This window comes from Ambystoma mexicanum, chromosome 10 (genome assembly GCF_040938575.1).
Source record: "Ambystoma mexicanum isolate Mex_15411 chromosome 10, UKY_AmexF1_1, whole genome shotgun sequence".
Taxonomy (NCBI): Eukaryota; Metazoa; Chordata; class Amphibia; order Caudata; family Ambystomatidae; genus Ambystoma; species Ambystoma mexicanum.
In genome coordinates this window covers 1,409,956,538-1,409,974,972 of record NC_090932.1, presented here as the reverse complement: position 1 = coordinate 1,409,974,972, position 18,435 = coordinate 1,409,956,538, and the positions used below count along the sequence as shown (strand labels likewise).

General features: G+C 45.5%; 1 protein-coding gene across 2 annotated transcripts in view; it reads left to right on the top strand.

Annotated features, from left to right (window-relative positions):
- DAO (D-amino acid oxidase) overlaps positions 1-18,435 on the top strand; it is a 431,100-nt gene that overhangs the window by 71,429 nt on the left and 341,236 nt on the right. Inside the window, exon 1 of one of the 2 annotated variants that reach the window (XM_069619456.1) lies at positions 2,746-2,838. The exons of the other annotated variant lie outside the window; for it this stretch is intronic. The gene's annotated coding sequence lies outside the window, so the exon portion shown is untranslated. Of the gene's footprint in view, positions 1-2,745; positions 2,839-18,435 lie in introns of those variants that run through there. 2 annotated transcript variants of the gene reach the window in all.

Sequence of the window (18,435 nt, the reverse complement as noted above, 5' to 3'; positions counted from 1 at the left end):
TAATAACCGAGCAGGGCAACCCATTCTTCTAATTTTCTTCCACAATGTCTCACGATTCACCTGATCAAACACTGATCGGAAATCCACATAGGTTAAAGAGGGGGACCCTCTTTGTTCCCTGCCCGGGAAATTAATGCATCCAAGAGCCTTATATTATTAATTGCATGTTATTCGGGCCACAATCCTGTCTGGAACCGGTGTAGGAGTTGGTGATCATCTACCCATACCTGTAGTTCCCTTAAAACAAAGGTTGCAAAGATCTTACCTTTGACGTCCAGCATCGACAACAGCTGATAGTTCTCCGGTAAGGAACAATCTTCGATTTCAAATTCCAGTACCAACAAAGACTGTCGTCATGATGCTGGAACGTCACATTCTTTAAGTACCTTGTTAAACAACAGATTCAATAGTCTGACCCATCCCATTTGATCTTCTTTTAGGACCGCAGTTGATAACACGTTGGGGCCCGAGACCATAGAATTTTTCAATAGTCCTATTACCACACTGACATCCTCACTGTTACTTGTCATAGGCCAAGGTGGACTTCCTACACCCGTATCGACATATGTATCTGTTGGACTGGACATTTTGGCTTCAATATAGGTCTTCCATACAAGTTCAGCAATTGGGTTTCTTGTTTTAACACTTTTTTGTTAAAACTTGCCACTATGTTCGTGGATCTCGACTCTGCAAAGCCCAAATCGTTTGTTGCCAGTTCACATTAATACTCATAGCCTTTTGCCTTTTCAGACAGTTTCGATATTTATTCTTGACTGGCTCAGTCTCTTTAAGCATAAGACTTAGGGGGCGAATGCTCCTCTTAATTCGCTGCAACTCCCCCCTCATCTTGCGCTTAGCAGCATGGATATCTATGTCAAAGGGACATGCTCTCAATTTGTGTGTGGTAATCTGCAACCTTACTTTAATTACACCAACTCTGTGTGCCATTTGGTGCAACCATCCTTCAAATCCGTCTGCTGTGTAATGAGGTAAGGTGTTAAGCGCACCATTGGTCATACCTTGGAGAGCTATGCAGGCTTTCTGTATATGAACAACACAGGCGATTGATTACCTTCTTGAATTACTTCAGTTTCACAAAGACCAATTTTGTTCAGTACTTCCGATCTAAGGTTTAAAGTGAGACTGAGTAAAGCATGATCACTATAACCACTGGATATCACTTTCAGATCGTGGACACATTCTACTAATGCATTGTTACCACAGACGTAATGAAGGGTCGCCCGTTTGGTACCCAGATGCCAAGAAGGTGATCGCTTTTAGTTCTGCCATTGAGTATTGTTAATTCCCATTTGTTCAGAAACCTTAGCCATTGCAGGCCACGCGCATTACGCAGTTTCTGAATCATCTCACTTCGAGGAGCTACATTTTGGTAAGATGCAGATACAGGCAGCACTCCACAGCGTGCATTGAGATCGCCCCCAATCAAAACAATATCGCTGTCAGTAGCAGTTCCCCAAGATGTGACAGTTGCATCTATATAATCAAACACTGCTGCAGTTTTTGTGCCTCCCGGAGGATCGTAAATATTTAGGAACTGCATACGTATCTCTGCTTTGTCATTTGTACAATTGATCTCTGTAGCCAAAACATTTCCCTGGTCATTCACAAGGGTTGTAGGTGAAGAGCGTAGATCGTGCAATATCCCGCTCATTAATTCACCCGAAGGGCGGCCCTTAGTTCCTTTCTTTGCAAAAGCTTGGTAAATTGTGTATCCATCAATATGTGCAGGGGCCAGCAACCAGGACTCCTGTAACATAAATAAATACCTGGACCTCAAGCAACCCATTCAGTGAGGCAGCACTGGCTAGAAAATGGGAGTGGCCCCTGGCCTTCCAGCAAGCCACTCTTCAAATTCAGTCCCATGAGCTCCCCATATTTGGGAATACACTTTTCAACCAATTCCACTCATTGATATTATCAAACTGAGGGGGATCCTGCGAGACCACCTTGGGGGCAAGGGCTAAATCGGGTTTCCCCGTACAAACCTTACAATGTGTACAACAGACATTAACAGCCTTAACATTTATTTTCTTGTCTAATTCAAACCCCAGGCAGGAAAGTGATTTTTGATGCGCTCGTGTCAATGTTGCCGTTTTTGACAGACAGCAATGTGTTCTAGACACGATGGGCCTGATTCACCGACCGTTTTCCTATGGGATTGTGCCATTATAAACCGCTTCTGTGAATCAGGCCCATAGTCACAAGCCTCTCCCAACGGTCCAACAAAATCAAAATAAGTTGAATTGAAAATACTGAGAGAGGGGATTTTGAGAAATAATCCTAAAAGGTCAGATCGATTTCTTTTTCTTTTTGCAATTACTTGCCAGTTTCCTGTTAACTGACAGTACACGGCAGTCTAATAAACTAGCAGGAGTATCTTTCCCTGGGAGCTCTTTTTCCCCGTCGTGCCTTCTGAATTCTTTTTAAAGTCCTCCGCAGCTTGCAGCTGGGCACTTATACTTCCATTGGTAGTGACTTCAAACTCATAGGTTTATCCGTCATTAACCAGCTAGTCGAGGTTCCCGCGCTTTGCTGTGAGCGTTTTCTACATCACGTTTCTCTTTTCCTGGCTCTTTTTCTCCTGATTCTCACCCGAGGCTCTGACACCATGGTGGAGTTTAAAGGATGACGGTCTGGCTGCAAGTCACAGGGAGAAGCACTGGCTTCTGCATTCACCACACGTTGCTCTGTTTTTTCCCACGTCTCACTTTTCGAGAGGGGGAGAGGAAAGCAGCCGATCCGTGACGTTCGGTGCAGTTTCACCTACTTGCGTGCCTATTATGCTGACTGCGGCTCTGCGTGTTCGTTTATAGTCAGGTGAGTGTCATGGGTTCACGGAATCTCGCAGGCAGCCAACAGCCTCCCCTTGTTTTAACAAGTCCACAGGGATACGGCACACAAAGTTTTAGCAGTATTATTATGTCGAAATAGCTGGCAAGCGTGGCTGCAGCCTCGTTTGTACCCGCATCTCGTACGATTTCCTCGCCGGGAGCAGACTCGGGGCACAAATGAGGACTTGCAGACAAACGTTGCTGGGAGTAATCCTTCAAAGTTGAAATCAAATTACAATTAGGAGGGCTTCTCGCTCCGCCTGCACGTCCATTATTAAACCCTAGGTTACTCAGTAAGGTGGCTGTGCCATGTGCCATCTCTCGATGGATAGCACAATTCCAGCAAAGAAGTGTTGTCATTATCGCCGAAGAAAGAGTTGGTATTTTTCTGCTGCTGGGCCAATGAAGAGATGGATTGCTCATTACAGCTACTCTGCACGAATCCTTTTTTGCGCCTTTTCCCGCCAGCTTCAGTGCGTAGCCGGAAAAATACTCTGTATTTCTACCGGTAGCTGATGCTGGCTGCACATTAGTAACATGCTTTTCCGCTTGTCTCTGAGTGTTCGTCGACTCAGGGACTGTGGGTGGGGCCTTGTCATGGCCGTTTGCCTTGCATTATGGTTTGCTTTTTTGTAAGTTGTAATTCCGTGGCTTTAACGGGCATACTTATTAAATAAGGCCTCATTACACGGTAGGCGGTAAGATACCGCCTTTACCGGCATGGCGCTAACAACGTGTCGGCAATAGGCCGCTAATTGCGTGCTTTCACGAGTATGCGGGCACAAGCTTAGCGCCATTCCGGTAATGACCCTACCGCCATGCCGGTAAAGACCCCGAAAAGACCCTTTGCACCACAGATGAAAGCGCTGATAGCACTTCCGACCTCCTGCAACACGGCATCGTAAATAAGTGGAACCGGAAGTAGCGTCAACGCACAGGAACGGGAAAGAGCACGGCGGCCATCTTTAAAAACACAATCCATTGTCATCCTCTGCCCCCAGGACCTGCAACCACACCAGTGACATACAAAACCATCCAAGACCCCCTGACAATGCCCAAGGCAATCAAAAAAGGAGCGGATTGGCAGCGGAAGGAGAAATTCACCAATGAGGAGCTCATCATGCTCACGGACACGCTTGCCGCCAACGCGGATGTGGCGTTCGCAAATGACATGCAGCGTGAGACCCTAACAAAAAAAAAGCCATCTGGGCAGAGGTGGCCCAGAAAGTCAGTGCGGTGGGCCCCACCACCCCCACTGTGAAACATTGCAGGAAGCGGTGGGACGATCTCCGCCTCCGTGTCCGCAGCATACTGACTGCCAATCGGAACCTGGCCATGGCCACAGGAGGTGTTGGAGATTCACCCATCAAATTGAGGGAGTGGGAGGAGACCTGCGCGAGCACCATAGGTGTTGAATCCATAGAGGGAGTCGGCGAAATGGAGCGTGGTGCACCCACATCGTCAGATGGAGGTGAGTGTCCACATAAAACACTGCACTGTGAAAGGTGAGGTACCCCCTCAAATGTGAGCCCTAAATCAGCTCATGGATGTGGCCACAAACATACATGCACACAGCCCTGCCCATGTGAGGGTCACATCCCAACACACACACATGCACGCATCACCACAGACACGTGCCACCCAGATCCATGCATGAATGACCCACCCAACAGTCCTACGACCTGAATGCCCACAAATGAAGTCCCAAAGCATAGAACAGCATGATGAACAACATCTGCATGAAGCACATTGACCCATCGCCAATGCCATCCCCCTCTTTGTCCCCCACAGGCTCACAGACTGACAGCGATGAGCAGGACACTGCGACACAGGCTCCCCCTGCCAAGAAACAAGCCAGGGGAAAGGAGTCAGGGAACATCGCCAGCACATCGAGGGGCCCAGGGAGGAGTGCACTCCTGCAGAGGGTCAAACACAGCAAGCCACCCACGTCACCAAGTGAACCTACGGCAGAAACAATTGCTGCACCCCCTCCAGTGATCCCCCCAACGCACAAACCACCCACGAAAGGGCCACTGTCTGCTGCCAACAGTTCCATTGGCGAGGCAGCAGCCACCGCACCGCTGTCCGATGTGGAGGACACCTGTGACTTGGCCATGCAAGAGCACACCCCCAGCCCTCACCAATCAAAAGAACCAAGCCCACGGCCAACATCACAATCCAGCAGCCATGCCCAGTCTGCCGATGAAATCGTGGCAGGGTGCTGGAGCCCACCAGTGTCCTCACCTGATGCTCTACCCATAGAACAAGGTGCGGCACCCACCCCACGAGCAAGACACAGTGGCCATGACATGGCCATCATCAGACAGCGGCAGGAGGACATAACAGCGCTCGTTGGCCAGCATGTTGATGAGGCAGCACGTTTGAGGGAGGAGTGCAGGGAGAATGCAAGGGAGATAAGACAGAGCATGGAAGCCTGCAGCAACAGGCTCTGTGAGGAGATGGCACTAGTGAGGCAGGTCCTCACCCGCATAGCTGACGCTATGGACAGACAGTACCCCCCACCGCCACAAGAACAACCATGCACCTCCTCTTCTGCCAGCTCAAGGCAGACGAGCCCCCGGCGCCGGTCCTTGCGATCTATGGGGCGCACACCCTTCCAACCCCCTAATGGTGGTGGTGGGGATGGGAACTAGGGCCAGCCCGATGTAGCTGACACATGTACAGCAAGACAGCAACGTTGTACCAGCCATACATGGGGTTGTTGTGGGGGTGTGGGGAAAGGGTGTTTTGGGAGTGTTGTGGGGGTGGGGGGAAAGGGTGTTTTGGGAGTGTTGTGAGGGGTGGGGGAAAGGGTGTTTTGGGAGTGTTGTGGGGGTGGGGGTAAAGGGTGTTTTGGGAGTGTTGTGGGGGGTGGGGAGAAAGGGTGTTTTGGGAGTGTTGTGTGGTGTGGGGGGAAAGGGTGTTTTGGGAGTGTTGTGGGGGGAGGGGGGAAAGGGTGTTTGCGTAGTTGGGTCCATGCACTTCTTTACCTCATAATATATTAAACACACTGTCGACAAGTTAAAACACAGGCTTGTACCTCACCATTGAGTATGTGAGCTTTATTGGGGGACAGGGCCTAGTGTGCGCTTCACCATAGAACCCAGTGGACAAATACCCACATCTATTCAACAGAGTAGGACCATGTGATTCAGAATATTTTGTTGATCAGATGCTGGCGCACATTGCGTCCCTCCTGGGCATCGCCTCCTGCATGACCTGCAGCCCCATCTCCTCCCTCCTCATCCCCATCATCATCCTCATCAGGTGGTTGTATTTCAATGTTAGGGGGCATTGGCACATTCCGTCTGATGCACATATTGAGCAGCATGACACATGCCATGGTGACTTTGGCCACCTTCTCATGGCCGTACAGGAGTGCCCCACCCGACCTGCTGAGGCACCGGAACCGTGTCTTCAAAAGGCCAAATGTCTGCTCAATTACCACGCGGGTACGGGTATGTGCACGATTGTATTCCTCTTTGTGTGGGATAGCCAGAATCACCTGCATGGGTGCAACAATGGGGACGTGTTACTGTTCACATCAAGTGCAACCTGTACATATCACACAAATCAACTTTGCATTTTGATTGGCATCCACAAATCCCAGCATGCATGGAGACGATCTGTGTAACTGCAATGTGAGAAGGTGAGCTAGTTCTTGCAAGTGGACATGCACCATGCATGCCTCCGGCAGTTATTGCCATGTCCTGGGTGAGGTCAGGTCTTACGTGTTCCTGGGCCCAGGCAACGTTTGTACCACATTGCTAGTATACTGCCATTCTGAAATCGATGTCGCCATGCTGTGAAGAGGCACTTCAGTAGTGGTGTACGGGTGTGGTTCAGTACATTGGCTACAGGTGATCCCTTTGCATGCACTCAAGGGCGCATATCTGTTGTGATGTTGTTCAGCACACATTTCCATTTGGCATATTGGCTCCATGTTGCTGATTTGTGTCATATGGGGTATGGTATGATGTGCAATATGCATGTGGATAGATGTGTCATGTTTGGCATATTGGATTAATTTCAATGTTGTGCAGCTTCAGGCTGCCTATAATATGACCAATGCAGCCACCTCACAAATGTAAATGGACCACACACCCAGTTCTGTAGTAAGAACTGTGCAGCACCACTGGACAAATTACAATCATCGGCTCCACGCACCAAGGTCACCAACAAGACCACCATTGTTAATTAGACAGCCCACACCATCTCAGGGCACCCTGCCACTGCTGTATAGCCACGGTCCCGCACGTGCTAGACCAGATTATTCTGCTAGGAGTCACAACTGACTTCCACTCCAACAGAACCTTAGATTCTTACTCTTATCATTACAGGGCCCAACAGGAGCCACTTTATATACAGGAACAAACCCAAGCCACTAACCAGAACCCCACAGGGGGTGTCGGACCGCACCACATCGGTAAGAGGAACCCAGATGCCACCACTACGAAATTCCTGAAACTCATCTGGTTCTCATGCTGACCTTGCCTTCTTCCCTCTCTCCCTCTCTCATTCTCTCCCCTTCCACATAATCACCATGGTGGAACTCAACCCAAACATGTGTAAATGTGTAAATGTATGATATAATTTATCCACACACCAATCATCCACCAAACAACTTGCACCTTGCATAAATGTAATATGTACTATGTCACTCCAATGTCACACAAAATACAAATTGTCACTATATATGATTTTGAACATGTATCAGCCTTGAAAAAGACCTACGGGTCGAAACACGTGTCGGCTGACCACATGAGGACATAAGGGCCACGACTGTACCTATGAAGGGTGTTTACAACCTAACAAGATCAGATAAACAAACCCTCTTACAATTAGGCACCAAATAGAAAAACTGCGTGGAAAATTGATTTCTTGAAACTTACAGATGCAAGGTATCCAGGTTTTACCCCCTTCTCTCTACCTCACATTTAACTAACTCTCTTTCAGTGTCCTCCAGGCTCTGCTCCCCTGTCCTTTCCCTGTCTGATCTCTTGGTCCACCTCCTCTCCACCTGGCCTTACCCGAACAACCCACACTTAACTGTTCCGCTCACTCCATTTTATAGTGCCCTCCTAGTGGTTTGACCTTCTCCCTCTCCTTCCATTGTCTGGAGTGCTCACCTGGGTCAGGTGTAAGTTTGTAAAATGTCTTTCAAGCCCTGCGCCCTTGCTCAACACAGGCCCACTAGCGGTTTGTGATGTCAGCTTGACATAGCACATGTTTATTTCTTTATTTTATTTTATTTAATACATTTGTTAAATGCCCAAACTATAGGGTATCACACGTTGTTACAGACATCTTACAAAACGATTCAACATTATTCCAATTACATCCAATAAGAGAATGGTAAAAAAAAAAAATCATGGGTTAAAACATTGCATGGTGACTTTCACTAATTACAGATTCTGGTAACAGTCTACCCTGGGAGACATCTATCTGGGTTTAAGACGGGTAGACATTTTCGATTATGTGTGGTTTGACTAGTATTGGTTGAAAAGCCAGGTTTTTAGAGAGTTTTTTAAACAAAGGAACAAGTCTTCATTTTTGATGTTTAGTGTTGAATTCAGAGTTTGTTTTCTACTGAAGTGAAGAGTTTTGATTGCCAGTGTGTTAGTAAGCGATGCTCCGCTGGCTTCAGATTCCTCGCCGCATCTCTCTCTCGTGGATTGGGTGTTTTATCTTTCTCTGCAATGATTTCTGTGCTTTCAGGTACTGAAAATGAGAACACTGGCTAGCATGAATAAGGCAGGCATTGGGTGATTAACTGTGGTTCTACCTATTTGCAACCAGGCACGTGAAGGAGGGGGGCAGAGACTGTGGCCCTCCCAACTCCTGCACCCCACCTTTGGGGCATGAGTAGCTCAAGCAAACATTATGGTAGTCCTCCGCCTGAGGTTGAGATGGGTCCCCAAACCTGCCTGAGAGGGTCATTGTTATGACCCTGCCAACTACCCCTGTTGCTGCCTGCAAATTCTTGTTCTCCTGACTTGAGATTCCTTTGATCCTGGTGTGAAATTACTCTTGTCCCCTGTGCATTGCCACATTTCCTGTTTCCCTGTTACTGCGCTCTTCCCACACTGCTCAAACTGTCTGCTATTCAATCTATGTAATCTCTGCCGTCAATCCCTTGATCTCTTCTCATAGTCCTTGGTTCAAGTCATTAGTGTCTGTCTGTGCTTCCTTGACTCGAGTCTATGGTTTATTCTGAAGTTCTTCTTTTCCAGTCCATAGTTTCCAGTCTGTAGTTCCTGTTCGCACCCCTCGTGTCCTTAGTCTGCAGTACTCGTGCTAATGAACTTTCTCCCATTTTCTCAGATCTCTACAGCCAGAAACTGCTAACCCATTTTCATTATATTTTTCTTGTGCTGTAGCCTGTCTTTTAGCCTTTTGTTAAATGTACATTTTTGAGCCATTAGGAGACGTCTCACGTTTCCCCGTTCTTTGCGTCAGTAGGACTTCAAGTTGCAATGTTATTCCTTTTACTCATGGACTTGTTCTGCTTTTTCCATTTGAAATCTAGGACTGCGTGCCACAGAAAACAAAACAAATAATACGACTCGACCTACTTGCACATGGCATGGAGAAACCTGGGAGCTATGCATTAGTTGCTCAGCCTTCCTGTGCTTTTCCTTGGGATCAAGACCATCTTAAGCATATGTGGGGCCCTGGGCATGGACATCTTTGGGGCCCCCCTCCACCAAACCAAAGGAATTAAGTGATCAAGAATATCTGGTGCCCCCTCCCCCCGACCATGAGCATAACCCATAGGTAGATATCCTGCCTCGCAGCATTTACAATTTGCATGTTTACTCCCTTTAAGTCCCCTTACCCTTTTCATTCTTGCTCTAATCAGAATGATAAACAAGTAGCATTTGAAGGCCAACATTAGCAATCTACAAAAAGGTTACTTCTCTTCTAGTATAGAAACAAGATACTTTTTATCAATAGCATCCGGGAAGGTATGCAGCCTGTAGTATTAATGCAGGACTGTATGTAAAAGGTACATGTAGCCCAGAATAGGCAGATAACTCACATTAGCTGCCTCAGAGAATGCAAAAGTGCTCAAGCATGGATAGAGTAGACCAATTGTAAGGAAAGAGAAAGCTACACATAGCATAGCATGGATAGTGAATGCAGATTACAAGCTACCTGGAAGGTCTCTCTATCCAGACAGACTAAGATTAGAAGTGGGACATGGTTTTCAAATAGTGTTGCCATTAGAGATCAAAGGAACAAGTGCCTGTGGTGTGCTATACATCAATGCTCACTATTATAGTGGAAGCAACCCTATAGCCAGTGAAACCATGAGTGAGGCTTTTCTGAAGATCATACACTGAGAAGAAAAACACTCTGAAGGGCTGACAATTTTGAAAGATTAATGGACTGGCAATCCCGAGAGGTTAGGCAATACAAGATTAAATGAGATGGCCAGGATCACACATTGCTTAAGGGGTGAAGCTGGGATTTGTGCCAACTCTGCAATTTCTGCATTTGAACACTTTCTTTTCCAGCTCTTACCATGTACTGAAACAATCTAATTTTATAAAACTGACTTGCAAAGTACACAAATCACATTTCCAAACCTGACCATTTTTAAAAACAAAATATTATAGAAGGGTGTTACGCAAAATGGGAATGATTCTAGCTTCATTCTCTCCATCATCAAGGGAAGTATATAAGTACCAGCATACCAATCAATGTGATTTAGCAAATTTAATCTAGATATGTCTTTTGTACTTTTACGTTTTAAATACTTCCAAAACAATAGCTTGTGAAATTGTCATTCAAAAACATGAAGAAAAACCCTTGACTTTTATACAAAAACAAAACGTGTTTTGTGTCAAACGAGCAGACCTTAAAATATGCTTGCCCAAGGCCTACAACATCTGGTCCGCTCTCTGCTGTCTACCACCCCTTCCACACAAATGGCCTACATAAGAAGAAAGATCAAGTAATGAGCTAAATGATGCCACCAACATTCAAGAAGGCAAACCTCACAGAAGACAGCACAGTAATGCCAGAGATATATGATTTGACCAAGATCACTGTATCGTCTGCTGGCAAAGCCAGGATACAAGCATGAACACTTTGGTTCCACAGTCTTTTATTCACCTCTTGGACAAATAGTTTATGCTCATCTTTGTAGGGGATTGCCTAGGTTTTAGAACGCCCCATCCGAACAAACCAATTTCTCGAACTTCACCATACGAATGACATGTTACTTTTTATAGCAAGCCCTATCTGGTGCAGGAACATGGCTGATAATAGCACCTCTTATGCTGCAAAACCAAGTACATATGCAGGAAGGTTTATAAACTTCAGAAATATGAAAGGTTCAGCCAGCCTTGATGGAATGTGCTCTTCTAATCTTTCATATCAACACATATCTCTGCAATGAGTGCTTCACACACCGAGCTAACTTATGAACCATTGTAGCACTCAATTTATCAATATGGATTTCAACTTTGGCTATTGCACATGATCAACATAATTACCACAAGAAGGAAAGAATATTACAGAAGTTGTGCCTTACGGAACACAAAAGCTCTGCATTCCACAGTGAACACAGAAAGCATTACATGATTAATTGATCAAGGCAGAATGTACTTGTCAAAACAGACAGGTTTAGTGCCTCAGTAGTATGCCATAACATCTCCAGGCATGTGCTATTTAAGTCTGGTGAACAATGGAATCTTACTTTAGAGCAGGCAGCCTTGTGGGGGCCCCCTCCAAGGTGGGGACCCTGGGCAAGTGCCGCTTTTGCCCTCGCATAAAAACGTATCTGCTTGGGATGCCTGTGGTGGTTTGCGTTCCTGCTTTTCCTCACTTTTGCTCTTAAAACTCCTCTGTCCAGAGTTTAGATGTTAGGCTCCCCAGCAGGAAATAGCTGTCTCCTCCATTTGTCACATCTCCACGTGTTATCCATTTTGCCATATTTGATAAAAGTGGGCTGGCTCCTTCTCCAGGAGGCAGTCTCTGTTCTGTTCTGTTATGTTCATGCTGGATCCATACAGGTGATAATTAATTACTTTTTCATGCTTTAGAGACTAGAAATACAAGTCGAATCTTGTCGCTCCATCAGAAGAGCCTTCTTTTTTTAATTGTGTTTTAGTCTATAAACAATTTATAAACCTTTCACAACATTTTTCAACTATTTTTACAATTCATTCCTATTTACAATTCATATACTCAAGTTCTAAAAACTTTTCATTACCAAATTTAAAAAGCCTATAAAACTTAATTTCATTTCAATTCATATACTAGCTATCTGAGGTTTGCCTATACCCCAGTTTTTGCATTACAGTTTTGAAAAAAGCGTGTAGCAATAAGATTAGGTGTACCCCGTTTCCCCACATCAGCCTTAAGCACAACATCTCACACAGCACTTCAGAGCCCAACAACCGTGCTCTTGAGACCTTAAACTCTGGACGGTGTAAACTATGTACAAAATGTACACTGTGTGACATGAATTTTGTTGTCCCATTTACTTATTTGTTCCAAAGTTGAAAACGGGTTCATTCGGAACTGTAGGCATTCGACACGTACTTTGGGATATGGAACAAGAGAAGCGTATTTTAATGTTTCAGTTCTCTTCCTGGGAAAGTTGGCATACTCGCTATACAGCGGGAAATTTACCAGCAAATCGATTGTTTCCGCCCAGTCAAAGACAAACAACTTCTTTTTCATGACACCAGGTGTGGTCGCAAGTTCTTCTTGCAAAGATCCAAACAACTGAAGACTGTTACACATACTTTGCTTGAAATCGTTTATAGTACCTGCTAAGGTAAGTGTTGAATTTTGGCCAAAGGCCTGATAGAGCGGGTTAGCCGGATGAGTTAGGAATTTTGCAAACTCAGACAGCTTCCTCCACAGTGCCAGTGAAACTAGCCCAAACTCATACCTAATTACAGCGTTTGGGATTGAGTTTGCCACGCATAGTGTTTTCTTCCATAGCATCCTCTGAAAGGAGTTTAAATAGGGGCACAGTTCAGCAAGCGTAATATCTAGACCATACAGAATTGTAGGTTCAACTTTGAGCAGATAAAGCTTTAGTAAAGGCAGGAGGGAATACCTACACATTTGGGAGTATAATCTTTTCATTTTAATAAGCAATGGAATACATTTCTCTTTCAGCAAAAGTTTCCATGCTGATATTGAACATGAATTTGTCAGGTTATACCGCAGATACCTTATTGAATTAACTATTTCCAATGGTTGTACACCAACCTTCCAGTTAAATATTTTGGGGTGCTTTTTTGTGGTAAAATGTATGACCTTTGATTTCCGACCATTCACCTTCAAGTTGTTATCCAGTGCGTACTGGAAAAAAAAGAGCCAACTTCCTGTGTAACCCTATCTGGGTTTTTCATCAAATAAAATAAGATTGACGCAAATGTGAGCCAATCCAATTTCAGTGCTCCCATTTTGACTCGGTTTGTGAGCCCCGAATCCCATAATCTGTCTAGATCCGAAACGTAAAGGTTGAACAGGGTCAACCCAACAAAAGTGGGTACCTTCCCTGTCGTGTCCCCGGCCTCTCAGGGAGGTACCCTCATGGAGAAGTGCCAAAAGCTGTATGATCTTCAAAGGAATTTTCCAGGACCATAAGTTATTCCTACTAACAGTATCAAAAGCGTTTGACATGCCAATTGAAGTCATGTATGTTGTCCCCACCACGCCTTTCTTTACCGCAGCCAACACATGAGGCATAGTAGTAACATTTAAGGATGTCCCCATCCCTGTGCGATACACCAACAGAAAAAGAGATTGTGTTGAAAGGTGAAGCCTTATTTTTGAGATCCCTGAGGATAAAAGACACAAAGATTTTACTCAATGCGTCCAACAAAGCAATTGACCTGAAGTTTTTGCGGTCCTCACTGCTACCTTGTTTATAAATTGGGATGATGATCGATTCCCTCCACGTAGTGGGGACCCTAAGTGTAGTGTGAATTTGGTTAAATAAAACATATAGTGGCCCAAGCCAAATCTGCAGATTGCTTTTGTATACCATAAGGGGGACTCCATCCGGGCCCCGTGCTCTTGAGCGCTCTACTCTGCCTATTGCCAGAGGATATCATCCTCATCCCATGGATAAGTCCCTAGTTCACTCTTGCTGGTCACTCGAGTACAGATGTTCACATCCCCCTTTGGCAGACTATTTTTGTGTTTATAAAAATCTTCCCACACATATGAGGGTATTGTAGACTCCCTTCTTAGACTTGGCCGTTCCGTTTTCTGATTTTCAATTTCCCCAAAATCTGCGTTGTTATTTTCCACCAGTGTCTTCAACACTACTTGATTTTCTTTGTTGTACATTTCTAGTTTTATCGATTTTACAAAGACCCTACCCTGTATTGAACCAGTATGTTTTTTTTTGCTTGACTATATTCCTCCTCCGGGCATACATTCTGAGTCTTAAAAAATCTCAAGGCTTTTCATGTTTGCCTCTTAGCCCCCACAACTCTTTTATCATAGTGGTACTTGTGTTGCCTAGTTCCCATGTAATTTCCCTTCTTTCCAAGAGCCTCTAGGCAAAACATCAGCGTATTGTTAAACCTGTCCACCGAGAAACTTTGTTCCATAGTTACCACTTTATAAATTACTTGACGCAGGACAGTGACACCGTTTCTGAAAGTAGCTCCATTTAACCACTAATCCGACACCCCCTTGCTACTGTTACCAAAGTGGACTGAGGGCTGTTAGTGGCCAGCTCTGTTGGTATTTGTACTATTAACAGAAGTGGAGTATGGTCACTGTTGCATACAGGCCCGAGGGATTACAGGTTACACAAAGATCTCAAGGAGTTTGAGACACAAACGTGGTTTATCCATGATCTTCTAGCACCTCTACTCCAAGTACAGAACCCCCGAGTAATTTTCTCCTTTGTTGGAAGGCACATATCCAGATCCCAGTTAGTTAAAAAAAAATCCCATTTCAGACCTGTTGACACATCTGGTGGCAAAGGATTACAACAACCCTTCACGTGCTGTTTCATTTTAAGTCTGCACAGGCTGAGTTAAGATCCCCCCCCACTCCCCCCCAGTGTTACTGTATGTGTAGTGCTGGCCTCTAGCCACCCTGTTAGCATCTCGTCCACTTCCGCATGTAAATCAGTTAGAGTTTGTTTATTAGAGTTCCAGTACACGTTGATGAATAAAAACTCTCTTTTGACCAAGGGGAATATTACACAGACTGCTAAAACGTTGTTGCTCTGAGTTCCCACATCATAGTGTTTACACTCTAACTTCAAGTCCACTGCTATTGCCACGCCCCCCCACCGGACGACCCTTACTGCCTCTTGTAGCAATTTTACAATTTGTGTGGAAGCCCTCCAATTCCAAGGGACAAAAGCACATTGTTTCTTGGGTTAAAGCTACGTTTGAGGCACCCACACAACTACTGCCCTCCTTTATTAGGTTTGCATATCCACAAACGAACCCTTAGCAAACCTCTGTTAAAGAAAGGTCTTTGACGCCTTAGCTTTGTTGAACATGTTGACTGCAGCTTCCAGCCATGACCAATCTTCTATTTTCAAATTTACCGCCCCTTCTAGAAGGGGACTGGTTGAGCTCCCTGCTTCCTTCATGGGTGATTGTATGTTTTTCACCAAAAAGTCTACTGATTGCTCCAGGGTGTTTAATTCGAAATGGTTGTAGCCCAATGAATGAAGTACTTTTCTTTCCTTCCAGACAATCTGTGCTATTAGGTTTGAGGTAAAGTAACAAACCGTCCTCTCGTCCCCTGGTTTGGAGAGAGCCACGCGTTCGATGTCATCTGAGCGTATTGCTCACAGCACTGGAATTGCCTGTAAGCTTTTAAGTATCTGTCCTCTGTTCATAGGAAGATGTCCGTGTACTTGGGTGATAAGCTCCCAACCAATTGTTTTTCCTGTCAGGTTCGTTTTCTATGACTGCTTTGGGGTTTCTCCTATCGTAGACACCTGGTGCTGTAATACAGGTGCCACAGCAGTGGTTGAAGCAATTGATTTTTCTGGTAACTCTTGCACCAGAACCACCAAGCCCACCGTGTTGTTTAAATCCAATTCAAATTGCACTTCAGTTGATGTTAACTTTCCTGTAGGGTTCCCTGAGAACTTAGTAATTTTACTTTGTTTAGACCTGGGTTTTTTTGTTGGCCCCGTGTGTTGTGAGGATGGATTCCTAGGGAAACTACATGAACATGGATTTTCTTGAGGCTGTTGGGCCATGGTCAGGTCCTTAATTGTCCCTTGATCTGGCAAAGAACGGATTTGTTTCAGCGAGCTGTTCCATTTGTTTAAGTTGGGACAATGTTGATTCTTCGTTATTTTATACTCTCCTGTTGTTTATTTTTTTCATCTGCTTTCTTGACCGGAACTGGTAAAACTGATTGTTTTCCTCACATTGCATGTTGTCGTCTGTACCGATTACTTCGGTTTCTGAAGTTAGTACCACTGAAGGTTCCTCCGTGGTTATTTGAGCTTCCTCCATTGAAATACACTCCAGTAAAGGGAAGGACTGTTTGGTGCCTCGCTTGGGCCCTGTGAATGGCTGGTTGTTGGGTCTTGTTGCTGGGCAAGGAAGTCCTCAGGGACCTGTGCAATTAAAGTATACGGAATGCCAATGTGTGTCTTTGTGGCTGTGCCATTACAGCCCTCATTTGTCGGTCTGTTGGCATTTAAACTGGTCTGTTTCCTATTTATTTGGTTCAAAAGTAGCTCAATTTTTGAGTACATGGAACCTAACTTCCTCATGTTTTTCACGACAGCATCCGAGATGTTGTCGCATAGTCGTAAGGTAGACTCCAATAAAAGATGTAGAGCATAAACGGAGGCGGGTCCCAGTACTTCCGCTTGGGGCAAGATGTTTGAGTCATGGCGCAGGTTTGTATTTCGAGGGGTAAAATAGTCTGCGTTTGTTGGCAACCTTAAAATAGGTTTTGACCCTGCAAATGGAAAATCTGTTGTTTTCGTCCTTTGCAGCGAAGAAACTCTTGGTTCAACTGATTGATCACCCTGCCCCACTCCATCCATACAACTTGTGTTCCCTTTATTGCCAGATCTAAAGCCTCTATCTATTATTCCTACCATGTTTTTGAATAACTGGATAAAGGAGTGGTCAAGAATAATGGAGTCGTCATAAACATCTACTGCGTTCCACACTGCCATGTCAACTCTTACCTCTGGATCCATACTCTCGTTTGCAGGAGCACAATCACCCCATAAACCCCCATCAACTGGGCGGTGCATTGAGAACCTGGTAGTTCAATGGGGAGCAGCGTAGTGCAATGGTTGGTAGAGTTGTTTATTACCAGGAGTGACGGCTGGCACTGTGGGGTTCAATTTCAGGAAGGCTGACCCCCACCCCTGTCCCTGTTCTGAACCAACACTCACCAATGTTACATTCAAGCCTGTATTGGTCCCATGAGGCAGGGGACCCACGTTATTTTGAGATGCCAAGTTTGAGTTGTTTCTCAATGCCTCCTCTAGCTCATTTCGTTCCTCTGCGGTTCTTAAAGTGGTCAGGCCCTTTTCTGTAATCATGAGACTGCCGCTCTGCTATTAAGACATGTTGAGGGACTGAAATGTGCTTTAAGCAGTGTCACCAAGTTTAAGACTGGCAATTTCCAGAGAAAAAAGTGATTGAGGACATATAGATGCGGTATCTAAAAAGTCACACCCAGGGGTGTTGCTAAGTCTGGAAACTATCCAGGGCTATGCTAATGTCGGGACTGTCGGGACTCAGGGCTAGCTAGCCTTTTGCTTGTAGCTCCTGAGCTTCAATCCGGGGCTACAACCAAAAGACCCAGGGCTATAGCCCCCTCAGCCATGCCCTAGCAACGCCTCTGGTCACACCTGTACACTATGAAGAACAGCACGTTCTGAAACACGTACGTGAGTAAGTCGCCCAAAGGGTTTTCGGTGACCCACTTACTTTGTTTGTATCAGGGTTACAACCCACCACTACAGATTCGTTTGGAAATAGTGGGTGAGCAATTACCACACTTTGCAATCACTGAAACGTGTTCCTATCTGTAAAGTTCAGCCTCCCAGTGCCGGTACTGCCAGACGTCTGCTAAACACCACCTTTTATAGCTTGCAAATTTCTTACCAGTTACAGTCTCGTTGTTGAATGGTGGGTGAGCTTGCCTCTCGCGCCTCACTCACCAAACTGCCGAAACTGCTAGCCACACAGCTCCAGGCCGCATTTAGTCTCTTGTCTGCGCCAGTGATTATGTTGGTAAACTGCAGAACATAGTACTTGCACTGAAAAATGACTCCAATTTGAGCAGTTGGAAAGACACAACCTCTCCTGCAGAAGCTGCTAGCCACACTGCTCCACACCGCATATACTGCCCGATTCATGGAATAAATTGTGTGTAAAAAGGGGGACTTGTGTGAAAATGCGTGCGATAATGCGCACAAGCGCCCGTTTGCTGATTAATGGAACACAATGCGCAGGGCTTACCAGAGACTTGCGAGGAATCCGCACGGGACCAACACGTCACTGCGACACTACGAAAGCCTTGCGTGAGACACCCAGCAAAGGGGCGTACCGTCTTGCGCAGTCACCTAAAAAGGGGGCGGAACACGTGG